The sequence below is a fragment of the Grus americana genome, chromosome 2 (assembly GCF_028858705.1).
Source record: "Grus americana isolate bGruAme1 chromosome 2, bGruAme1.mat, whole genome shotgun sequence".
NCBI lineage: Eukaryota > Metazoa > Chordata > Aves > Gruiformes > Gruidae > Grus > Grus americana.
In genome coordinates, this window is record NC_072853.1 from 106,327,047 (window position 1) to 106,339,623 (window position 12,577).

General features: G+C 45.5%; 1 protein-coding gene across 7 annotated transcripts in view; it reads left to right on the forward strand.

The window, feature by feature from the left end:
* TNS3 (tensin 3) overlaps positions 1 to 12,577 on the forward strand; it is a 262,648-nt gene that overhangs the window by 33,485 nt on the left and 216,586 nt on the right. Inside the window, exon 1 of one of the 7 annotated variants that reach the window (XM_054817664.1) lies at positions 2,797 to 2,949. The exons of 3 other annotated variants lie outside the window; for them this stretch is intronic. The gene's annotated coding sequence lies outside the window, so the exon portion shown is untranslated. Of the gene's footprint in view, positions 1 to 2,796; positions 2,950 to 3,058; positions 3,080 to 3,188; positions 3,300 to 11,625; positions 11,684 to 12,577 lie in introns of those variants that run through there. 3 more of the 7 variants (XM_054817669.1, XM_054817663.1, XM_054817665.1) reach the window with 3 other exon arrangements.

Below are 12,577 nucleotides of genomic sequence, written 5' to 3' on the forward strand. Positions count from 1 at the left end.
AGTTTCAGCTCAGTGATGATTGAATAAGCAGTCTCTCTTCATTTTGATTTAAAAGCTTTATTTGTTTACCTTATACATCACTTAAATTTGGGTGTTTCTGTAGAAATAAAGTAAGAAGAAAGCACCATGGAAAATCAGGGGCAAGTGACCCCCAGTGCATAAAAGGTATGAGTTACTACCATCACTCCTCTTACTCCATTCTTTGAATTTTTAAAAGTGTTTCTAGTGTCAATAAAGTAGAAAGCAAGACTGTTTTGATTAGCAGGTTAGCTTAGAAAATCACTTCACAGCAGATTACTTGATTCAGCAAGTGTGTATCTGAGATGAATGTTTAACTTGGTCATTGGCTATACCTCTAGGCAGGTTCAAATACATTTAAAGCTCTTTAAAACACAGACACAGATTTTCTCTCTCCCTTCCTATTGTTCCCCATTCCTAGGAAAAGCGAGGAGGGCAGGAATTCAGAATATAGAGGTGATAATTAGCGATGGAAACATATAAGAAGATATTGTTTGTCAAAGCCATGTGTTATAAAATTTAAAGAACATGCAGTTACACTAACACTGTGGCAGTAACCCTACATACTGAAGCTCCTGACATTGAGTCTTCACGTTGTATTGCTGGTGGTATGCAAAAAGAAATACTTTTTTTCTTTGGCTAGTGTCATTTATGTGTAAAAATATGTGAGCTGATATCTGCATATATATATGAAGTATTGCCAAAGTGCAAGCATTTCAAAATTGTGTCAGAGTACTAAATCACATGATAGTTTAGTTTTTTTAAAATATAATAATTTCTGCCTTCTTTCCTTGGGGTTCAGGTTTTGAAACTTTTGCTCGAAGGCTAGAAGCTGATTGTAATTCTTTTTTTTTGTTGGTGACATTTTCAGGTAATCACATGATGGGGCTTTAAGAAAAACACCAAATGTTGTGAGGCTTTGAAGGTGCTGATTGTCTGCACCTGTGCACTGCTGATTAAGAGCTTGACCCCCTTCCCAGAGTCTCTTGGCTTGATTTAGGGACACATGAGCCATCATACAGTGGGGTCATGCAGATTTCATTGATCCAGCAGGAAGTTTAAGAGAAACTGTGTCAGAGAACAGTGAGATGCACATGCCCAAAAGGTTTGTAACACATGTTCTCTTTCTCTGCTTGGCACAAACGGAGAGAAGAGATTTAAGATGTGATGATGAATAAAGGATTTTGATTATGTCTGGTTTCTAAATATGCTGGAGCTTTCCTAGCAATTCAATATAGTCTTGTCCAAGTGAGATGCTAAGCATGTCTGGGACCTAGTTTGTCTTCTGTTTGCTCAGTCTTCATTATATTACTGTCAGTAAGTAACATATCTGTATTTGAATGTCATTGCCTTCCTATTCCCATAATATGAAGCATTGCAAAGAACAGACTTCGATTTGAACTTTGAATCCCAGCTCTGAGATCTCTAGAGATCTCTGTTTCTTGGGGGTCCTTCCTCCTCAATGCAAAGGATTTGCAAATATTAACCATTGTACTGCCTAAATAAGCCGGGGGAAATGCCAAGCGCTAGAATGGACTGGTCATAAATCTTGCCTCTAAGAGTAATAGAGTAAGGTATCTATTCCTGCTTGGGATTCACTTCCATGAGCTTGTTTCTTGATCAAGGTACAAAGAGGTCACATCAGTATGGACACCGTACATGGGGCTCTCGTCATAAGAGTTCAAATCCTTTCCTTGTCTCTAGTGATATGCATCCACCTCTCAGGTGAGGCTCCAGCTATCAGCTGATAGTGTGATCCAGGTTGGCATCGCAGTACTACTAATCAAATTCTATTTTGCTTCAGTAAATATTTGATTTTTTTTTTTTTAATGCAAGGAATGAGCCTCAGGTAATGCCTGTTTCAGCTAAATTTCAGGGTAACTTTCGGGATGAAATTCTTCACCGTAGGAAGGATGTGAACATGAAATTTCTTGCATCTGGGGTGAGAACTCTGCTTTCTGAAATGCTGAGCAAAAGGACAGTAGTACCTCTATTTCCTCCCTGCCTTGCTCTTTGGCTTTTTTTTGTCATGCAAGTTATCCCATTCTGCAAGCAGCAGCAGCTGTGATCCAGCAGGCACAGAGGACTGTGCCTGGTTTGTGGATCCTGCAAGAACTCCAGGTGCAGAGCTGCCCTTTCTTTAGCTACCCCAAGGGAGACGCAATTCTCGGTGTGTACATACCATAATGTCAGCACAATAAGGAACTGCACTTGCATGAACGCATGTACACAGGGAATCTATGGCCTTAGGCAGTGGCTGATCTATGATTTTGGGGATCATCCTGGCACCTCAGATGCTGCGCTGAGAAACTTGGGCCCCTTAGCACCCAACTGGTTTTGGCCTCATTACTGTGGCTGCTTTGCACGTCGCTGCCCAGGGCTGTTAAGATCACCCTTCTGCCGGCAGCTATGGCTAGTCGTCCCGGAGAGAGGTAAGTGCTCCTATGCCAAAGCTGCGGCTCCCAGCCTTGCACTTCAAGTTCAAAGCCGCCGGGGCACAGGTGGGTAAAGCTCAGTCTTGCAGGGCCCTGCGGGGTAGTGGCGATCCCTTCGGCCCGGAGAGTCCCCCGCCCCCAAGCAACAAGCTTCCCGGGCGGGGGGGTCAGGCCTGTCCCGGGGCCATGGGGGGATCGCGCCAGGTAGCGGGGCCGAGGGGGGCGGGAGGTGTTGGGTGGTGTGAGCGCAGCGGGCCCGGACCGGCGGGGCTGCCCCGCGCGCCCCCCCCCCCCCCCCCGCGCCGAGCTGGGAGCTGTGCTACGCGCCTGTTCCCCGCCTCCTCAGCAGCCTTGATCGAGGCGCTGGAGGCTTCTCCCCGGCGGGAGGGATTGTAGGACATAAAAACAAGTGTGTGCGGCGCTGGGAGAGGAAGGGGATCGTTGCTCCGCTCTCCAGTTGGGCCGCCCTGCCTTGACGCGGAGCCGGGGATGCGTGGTAAACTTGGGCGGCTCTCGGGAACCGCGGGAGTGGGAGCGCGCCCGGCCGGTGCGGCGGCGCGGAGCTTTCTTCCTGGTGGGGCGGAGGGGGTCCGGCGGCGGGGAGGGAGGCCCCTTGGCGGGCCACGGTATGTGTGCGGCGGGGCTGAGGCGGGGAGGTGGCTGTAGGGCCGAGCACCACTGGGCGGGGGGGCCGCGCTCTCGCTCCTGGGGCGCGTTGTTTCCGGTGACGGGCCGGAGCGCCCCCCGGGCCTGCCTGTCCGTCCCTGGCGGTGCGGGCCGCGCCGGGCGGGGACCGGGCCAGGCGAGAGGAAACGGGAACGCCGTCTACTGGGATAGCGTTCAAGGGTGCGTGTTATGAGGAGTGCAAAGGTGGCGGAGCGCCATTGTATTGGGGGCAGGATGGCGATGGCGGGTCGGGGGCCGCGCTGTCCGCAGGCAGGATCTGGCCGAGGGGCGAGGAAGGCGCTCCCGTATCTCTGTAGCCCGGCTGGGTCTCTCCATGTCGGACGGCTTAGCAGCAAAGGACGCGTTTCTCTTCTGGAAAGTTAACTTAAACTGTGGGCTTGTCAGGCAGAGGGAACCCCCAGCGCGGGGCTGAGGTGCGTCCGGCAGCGCGGAGCCGCCCCGCGCTCGGCTTCTCGGGTCGCCGTCTGCTGCTAGCCCCTGCTGACACTGCCCAAAACCGCTGCAGCGCATCTGTTTGGTGTCCGTGATAAATGGTCTTGTCTTCGGTACCCACTCAGATCTCTCCCGATGCCCAGCTTCTAACTGTTGGCATTGGTTTGACATCACTGTCTACAAGTGCTAGCCATCTTACAGAAGGGTCAAAATCTCTAGTTCTTCACCAGTGCTTTTCTCACATCAGTGTTCCTTGTGGAGGATTGAGGTTCGTGATCTTTGTGCGTCTTCTGACAACTGCATAGGTTGTAAACAGCTTTAGGTATCGGTGCTGACCAAAAGTGCAGGCCAGACAGCTCAGGCTCCAGCGCCATGATCCTCCCAAGTCGGGATCGTCTGCTGAGTGGTAAGGAGTTGAGCCTCAACCAAGTATCGCATTTCCGAGCCTACGATTAGGTGATAATTACAGCATTTTGTGTAATTTGAAATGCCTTTATTTTTGTTCGTTGGTTTTCGTTGGAATGCTGTTTACATGCTAAACAGTGTATTATTTTTTGTGTGTTGAGAAGTGCCTGGTGGTAGTCATTACATTTGTAATAGCGGTGTTTATATTTTACTAGGTATGAAATGAAACAGTGGCGAGAGCCACAAGGGCTTTAGCTGTATGAACGAAACTCTGAGTCTATTTTATGTGATGTTTGATAGGAAACTTCTGGATACTGTTCAACACCGTGACTGATTACAGATGTCTAAAGCTGGCTAATTTTTAAAAGAAACTGCTGCAGTTAGTCAAGTTTATTGTATAGAAGGCCAAGTGTGGCTTTTACTGAAACTAATGAGATTCTTGATGACTTTGAAGCTGTGAAATAGACTCTCTGAAGTATTGGAAGTAGTGAGTTTTTCACCCTTTTGTTTGTTGTAATTAAATTGATTACTTCTAATAGCTAATGTTTATTGGAAGGCTTAATTAGTCATTTAATTTGTTGGATGTACAGGTGTTCATGAATTGGTGCATTGCCAAGAGTTTTCCATGAGTTAAATGAAAACAATCCATTTCAGCATAGATATGTATGTGCCACAGGGAATGATTATTTAGAGAAGGCAGTGGATGCAAGTGGTTTAATGAGTGTTCCTTGCAATCTCTGTCTTAATCCAAAGTACCTTTCTGCAGTTCATACTTTGTTTTACTGAACTGTGATATTTTGCGATATTGTTACTGTTGGCATTACCTTCTTTGGCCTGCTTTTCTTTCCTGGTCATGCAGAAAATATTTGTAGCTGGAACATAGAAAAAGATCCCCGTTATGGGTTCTTTCTCTAGCTGTGCTGCTTGCAGAGTGGCACGTGAGTCCTTTCCTCAGGCTTATCTCTCTCTTTGACTATAAGCTCTGTGGCTGGCAGAAGATGTGATATCACTGAGATAGTGATATAATAGTACAGGGGATTGGAAGAATACAGAAACTTCTTCTGTGTCTGACAAAGCTGATGAAGAGTTTCTTAATCTCTTCTGCATCTCCTTTCCTTTTCTGGAAATGACTAAAATGACAGATAATGAGGTGGTATTTTGGAGAGATTGGTGAGGCTTGTTTGAGTAAAATGTTATTAGTATAATTACTTGTGTGTCTCCTAAACATTTTGTTATTTAACAGAAACAGAGATGGTAACCAAAATAGCAAGCAGTGCTAAAATTGCAGAATAAATGTAATGAAGGAAAACCAAATGTGGTCAAACATTTGCATACAAGGAAATTAATCTAGAGGTCACTAAACAAACTGCAAGAAATGTAATGGTTGGTTAGGCATTTAATTTTAGGGCTTAGAGTTCTGTTTTATTCCTAATGAGAATTTCTAGTGGTATTTTTCTGGCTGCCAGTTGAAGAATCAAATTGTTAATTCATTCGCACGCTGGACGAATCTCCTGGTCCTTACTGAGTACCTACTGACAAAGTGCAATTCCTACCATAGTAATGAGTGCTGAATGTGCCATATCCATCAGCTTTCACAAAATTTGTCAGAAATTTACAGCTTTATGTTTTTGGGTAGAGAAGAAAAAAAGTTCTGAAACAGCTTGCACATTACTGTTTGTCATTGTGTTCTTGTGATATGAAAAATGCTATATATTGCTGTAACTACAGCTTTGCCACTCTTTTGCCTGTGCACTATTTTAGGTTGCACTTAAAGGGTAGTCCGATTCCTAATTCTGACACTGAGTCGTTGAGTAAAGTTGCGAAAATCACAGTGGAAGTGTTTATCCAGATGTTAAGTAAGGTACTCATTTACCTCATGTTGATGGTTTAAGAATTAAAATGAATTGCTTGCATGAAATAGTACTGTGGAGCAATTCCTGTTGTTTACCATTCAGGTGTGTCAGACCTTTTTAGCACTACAGGGGATCGACAGGCTGACTGACCAGCAACAAAGAAATAAAGCCTGGAAAAGAAGAATCTTTGCAGATCAAGTTAACCTCAGCTCCTGTGCCTTCCATGCAGAGGACTCAAGTACAGGACTGAAAGTAACCAGAAGTTAGCAAATCCTAACGAGAGTCTTTATGTATGAACTACACACCTGAGCTATTGCTGAAGAACCTTCTCTTGGAAAATCCCTCTTGATGGACACTGTCCAGCCATGAAGGAAGATGTGTGTGATAGGAGAGGTGGGGGACAGGGAGTGAGTTAGTAGTTCAGGCTCTTTTTGTTGTTGGTTTTGTGGGGTTTTTTGTTTGTGTGGTTTTGTTTGTTGGGTTTTTTTCTTTCTTTTTTTGCTTTTTTGTTTCTCCTCGCCTTAGTACCTTAGTGGCTGGAAGACGAGAAGGAAGCCAGGTGACTATACAGTCTCTCTGAAAATCAGTTCGGTCCGTGCATAATAGTTTCTTACATAGCAGGCCTGCAACAGGGATTTGCACGTAAGTATTTGTCAGTGTTTAGCAGCAAATTATTTTAGTGAGGGCTAGAGGATAAGGTGGAGGGAAGCAAGCATCCTGGAAATGTCAGAGCTATTAGAAGTTTTGATGAGCCAGTGTCCCCAAAGTGAGGCCTGCCATTTGATGATGAATGAAAACTGAGTTTCAGAAAAACAGCCTGGAAGATGGTATTTTGTACCTGCGATTAGTGCAGTCTGCTACCCTGCTCCTTGCAACACTCCTAACACTCTTGATGGGAGTGTACTTGATTGTATTCATTTTGGCTTTTAAAATTAATCTTTTAGTGCAGTGCTTGGAATGGCAGAATAAACATAGAATCATACAATCTGTAAGGTTGGAAACAACCTCTAAGATCATCGAGTCCAACCGTCAACCCAGCACCATCATGCCCACTAAACCATGTCCCTAAGTGCCACATCTACATGTTTTTGAACACCTACAGGGATGATGACTCCACCACCTCTCTGAGCAGCCTGTTCCAATGCCTGACCACTCTTTCAGTGAAGAAATTTTTCCTAATATCCAATCTAAACCTCCCCTGATGCAACTTGAGACAGTTTCCTCTTGTCCTTTCACTAGTTACTTGGTAGAGGAGACCAACACCCACCTCACTACAACCTCCTTTCAGGTAGTTGTAGAGAGCAATAAGGTCTCCCCTCAGCCTCCTCTTCTCCAGGCTAAATAACCCCAGTTCCCTCAGCTGCTCCTCATAAGACTTGTGCTCCAGTCCCTTTACCAGCTTTGTTGCCCTTCTCTGGATGTGCTCCAGCAGCTTAATGTCCTTCTTGTATTGAGGGGCCCAAAACCGAACACAGTACTCAAGGTGCAGCCTCACCAGAGCCGAGTACAGGGGGACAATCACATCCTTACTCCTGCTGGCCACACTATTTCTGATATAAGCCAGGATGCTGTTGGCCTTTTTGGCCACCTGGGCACACTGCTGGCTCATATTCAGCTGGCTGTCAACCAGCACATCCAGGTCCTTTTCTGCCAGGCAGCCTTTCTCTTCCCCAAGCCTGTAGTGTTGTTTGGGGTTGTTGTGACCCAAGTGCAGGACCTAGCACTGACCCTTGTTGAACCTCACACAGTTGGCCTCAGCCCATTGATCCAGCCTGTCCAGATCCCTCTGCAGAGCCTTCCTACCCTTGAGCAGATCGACACTCCTGCCCAGTTTGGTATCATCTGCAAACTTACTGAGGGTGTACTCGATCCCCTCATCCAGATCATTGATAAAGATATTAAACAAGACTCGCCCCAAGACTGAGCCCTGGGGAACACTGCTTGTGACTGGCTGCCAACTGGATTTAACTCCATTCACCATAACTCTCTGGGCTCGGCTGTCCAGCTGGTGTTTTACTCAGCGAAGCATACACCTGTCTAAGCCGTGAGCTGCTGGCTTCTCTAGGAGAATGCTGTGGGAGACAGTATCGAAGGCTTTACTAAAGTCCAGGCAGATAACACCCACAGCCTTTCCCTCATCCACTAGGCAGGTCACCTGGTCACAGAAGGAGATCAGGTTGGTCAAGCAGGATCTGCCTTTCATGAACCCATGCAGACTGAGCCTGATCCCCTGGTTGTGCTGCACATGCCTGATGAGCGCACACAAGGTGAACTGCTCCATATCTTCCCCAGTACCAAGGTCACGCTGACAGGCCTGTAGTTCCCTGGATCCTTCTTCTGGCCCTTCTTGTAGATGGGTGTCACGCTGGCAAGCTGCCAGTCGTCTGGGACCTCCCCTGTTAACCAGGACTGTTGATAAATGATGGACAGTGGCTTGGCAAGCTCCTCCACCAGCTCCCTCAGTACTCTCGGGTGGATCCCATCTGGCTCCTTAGACTTATGAGTGTCCAGGTGACGTAGCAGGTCATTAACTGCTTCCTCCTGGATTATGGGGGGTTTATTCTGCTCTCTGTCCCTGTCTTCCAGCTCAGGGGGCTGATGCCCTGGGGAAAACTGGTCTGACTATTAAAGACTGAGGCAAAGATGGCATTAAGTACCTCAGCCTTTTCCCCATCCTTGCTAGCCATGTTCCCCTCCGCATCCAATAAAGGATGGAGATTCTCCTTAGCTCTCTTTTTGTTGTTAATGTATTTGTAAAAACATTTTTTGTTATCCCGTACAACAGTGGCCAGATTGAGTTCTAGCTGGGCTTTTGCCTTTCTAATTTTCTCTCTGCATGACCTAACGAGATCCCTGTATTTTTCTTGAGTTGCCTGCCCCCTCTTCCAAGAGTGATAGAGTCTCCTTTTTTTTCCTGAGTCCCAGCCAAAGCTCCCTGTTCAGCCAGGCTGGTCGTCTTCCCTGCCAGTTCGTCTTACGGCACACGGGAATGGCTTGCTCCTGTGCCTTTAAGACTTCCTTCTTGAAGAATGCCCAGCCTTCCTGGACCCCTTTGCCCTTCAGGGCTGTCTCCCGAGGGACCTTCTCAACCAGTGTCCTGAGCAGGCCAAAGTCTGCCCTCTGGAAGTCCATGGTAGTGGTTTTGCTGACCCCCCCACCTTACTTCGCCATGAATTGAAAACTCTTATCATTTCATGGTCGCTAAGACCAAGACAGCCTCCAACCACCACATCTCCCACCAGTCCTTCTCTGTTTGTAAACAGCAGGTCGAGCGAGGTGCCTTCCCTGGTAGGCTCACTTACCAGCTGTGTCAGGAAGTAATCTTCCACACACTCCAGGAACCTCCTAGACTGTTTCCTCTATGCTATGTTGTATTTCCAGCAGACGTCTGGTAAGTTGAAGTCCCCCATGAGAACAAGGGCTAGTGATTGTGAGACTTCTGCTAGCCGCTTGTAGAATGCTTCATCTGCCTCTTCATCCTGCCAGCCACATCTGATAAATGAGTGAGGAGGTTTTCTTACATTTAAACTATCTTTATGGCAGTATGGGATAGCCTGCAGTGATAATGGTAATGCACTTTGTGCATGTAGGTGACCCTCTCCCTTTTTTCCCCACTTGACTCCTGTATTGATATATTTCACCATGTAACTGTGCTTTTGAAGTTGCTAGCTTTTTTGCATAGTTTAAGAATATAACTGGACTTGCACACTCAGGACTTCTTAAGTTCAGAAAGAGGGTATAGCTGTTCTGTACTTCATGTGTTAAGGCAGAATTTCCATAGCCTGCAGGGTCTGTTGTAGTGATCTGCCAGTAATAGGAAATTAACATTGCCTTGCTTCACAGGGACTAGGTGTTCACCTTTCTTTCTTTCTTCTTTTTTTTTCCCTGCCCATGCTGCTATCTCATTATCCTGCGGGTACAGACCTGTGTGATAACAGAATTGAGATAATGAATTGCTTGAGGCATAAGGCGACAGACTGATTTGCAGTAATCTAATGGACAGGTGTGTTGATGCAGCCTGCTTCCAGTGCATCTCCACTGGAAAAGATCTGAGGAAATTAAGCAGCCTTGGAGACAGAGCAAGGGAAGATGCTGTTATGTCTTTGTAGTTCCTTAAGCTACATAGACACTCTCTTAGCTTTGGGGATGACAGAAAGAGGAGGTTAATCCATTTAGGAATGTATTTATTTGTGATTTTGGGGAATGAGAAGGAGAATGGTGGTGCTTGGAGAGCAGTCTATTAGGTTTAGATATTCAGGAGGCACTTCTAGAGCTTAACTTTTTTATTAATCTATCAGTCTTGCTTTGATTTACTGAAAGAGAAAGGTGATGGTGATATCTTTTAAGCCTTAACAACAGAAATGAAGAAAAGACTGTAGAGTTGAGGTAATCTTTTTTCCCTCCCCATTTGTTGAAAGCTGTATGCTCGTGGACAGCGTGAGAGTGAGTGATCATGACTTCAACCTGCAGGCATATGTTTTTACTTTCAATTAAAATGCTGTATTTTTATTTTTTTCTTTCTTGAAGGAGGTAATTTTAGTTGGGTAAAGTGTGGAATCCTGCAATGTAAGTGAATTGGGAGTTCTTCCCTTGTGTTGAAAAGAATCATTAGACCATATATAAAACTTTCAATGTATCATCCCGCCCTCTTGTCCCTTGCCTACCGTTTCTCACACTGTATGTTTTATAAGCACATTCCTGCTGATCAGTAGAACTGTATTTACAGCTGTCTTTTTAGTTGAAGTAAAATGGGTTGGTTTCCTTCTTCCGTAGGTCTTTCTGTACTTGCCCTTTTTCTGCTGTTAGTACTACTAAAATTCATTTGCAAAGGTAAGGTGAAAACAGAAGCCACTAGTGCGTAATTTGATGAGGGCTATTTACATTTGCATAATATTGGCTTGTTGGATATGAGGGTCTCTGCAGAAATACTTTCTCTAGCAGTGTTTCTTTGCACCAAAAAAAAAAAAAAAGCATGTTGCACCTTCTGTCTTTGAGCACAAAAATAGACAGAATCTTCAGGTTTTTGCAAGACTTCTTGATTGCCAAATTAGGACACTTTTGTGTCCTAATCACCCATATTCATCCCAATTAATAAATTTTGAGGCTTTTTGCTACCCTCAGGTTTCTGTATCTCTGTTTTGGTGATTCAGCAGGTGGCTGCAGTTGAAAGTGGCCCAGGGGACACTTCCATCTGGCTTGCCACCTTTTGTGTGGAGGGGATGAGGAGGGCCCAGACAGCTGTGTGCTGTGTTCTGCACCTCCTTCCAGCCTGCTCATCAGTGTCAGGTTGCTGCTGTTGCCTCTTGTCCTTGCAGAAGTGGCTGCCTCCTCTTCCTCCTGTCCTCTGGCAGCTGCAGTGTCAGTAGCTCAGTTCTCTGTGCTGGCCAGCATAAGTCCTCCTGTTTCAGGGCAGCAGCTGGGTTTGTGGAGATGATGTCGCTATCGGGCAGAAAAGTTTGTAGTTGGGAGGGTGGGGAGAATTGAGGGCATCACACTGGGAAGGAGGGAGGGGGAAAAGCTGGTTTTGGGATATGAGACTAGGCCATTGTAGTAAATAATCCATTATTCATGGGGCCATGAAGAGACAGATACTGTAGCACTGTGTTTGGGGTGCTCATCTGCAATGTAGAAGCAGAGGAGAGCAGGAGCTTGAACCTGAGCCTTCTGTATCGGATGAGAGCGTACTGGCTTAGAGGTCCTATGGTCTTCCCTCTTTGCATGCTGTGCATGCAGACTGTCTCCACCCACTTCAGTGCTTTAGTATGAAGTGGAATTGCTGTACCAGGAGAGACTGAGAGGTGCTCTGACCAGGCATAGCTCAAGCATTCCTGGCTGTTTGATATCAACCACAAGGTAATGGATTACTCCATTAGATGTTTCTTCTGGAGGTGGGGTGGTTTGTAACACCTAGCTCTAGCAGTGTTAGGCTCTGTGCCACACTGTGGGCAGATGCCCTTCCTGGGGCTAGTGAAGAGGGAGACGTGATCTGTGTTCCACAGCCTTGTATGAGTTTTCCCCAGATTGTAAAGGAATTAGTCATGGAAACACAACTTGTGTGCATGCAAGCTTTTGTTTTGTCTATCTTTAATGATTAAAGGTGATAGTGGCTTGTTACAGGATATTTTCCTAGCAGTCTGTGTCCTGAAAATAGTAACTATGAGAGCAAAGAATATCTTTGTGGGTATTGTGTGCTTGTACGTCTGGGAACATGTGATTTCCTGAACATATGTGTTAGGTTTTGTTTACTTGGTGTATCTGAGCCTTTCAATAGTGTTTGCAATCCAAATGTAATTTTTTTACGAATTGTTGACATTGTACTTTTGCCAGGTTACAGGTAATTTGCCTTTTCTTTAATTACACATATGTGAAGAAACTTCAGCAGCCTGGATTTCTATAACAAACTATTCCCTTTCAGTTTGATGGAGTTATCTGATTTTAGTGCATAAACACACAGCCTGTTGCTATGGTCAGGAAGCAAGAGCCTGGAACCTGACTAGGTCTATGGTTAAATTAATTACTGTTGATTTTAGTATGTAATCAACTTAATTTGTGTTTGAAAAACCTCTGAAAACCCTTCCTTAAGAGCACAAGGTATCTCACTAATTAAAAATAAGCCTTTCCTGAGGTGTGCTTTTTTTTTTTCAGTCATTCACTTATTCTTGCAGCTATCAGCAATTCTCAGCCTTCAGAATTAGTTTTATTTTCAGTTAAGACAGATTTGATTTGGGAGGCTAACAGTCAAGTACG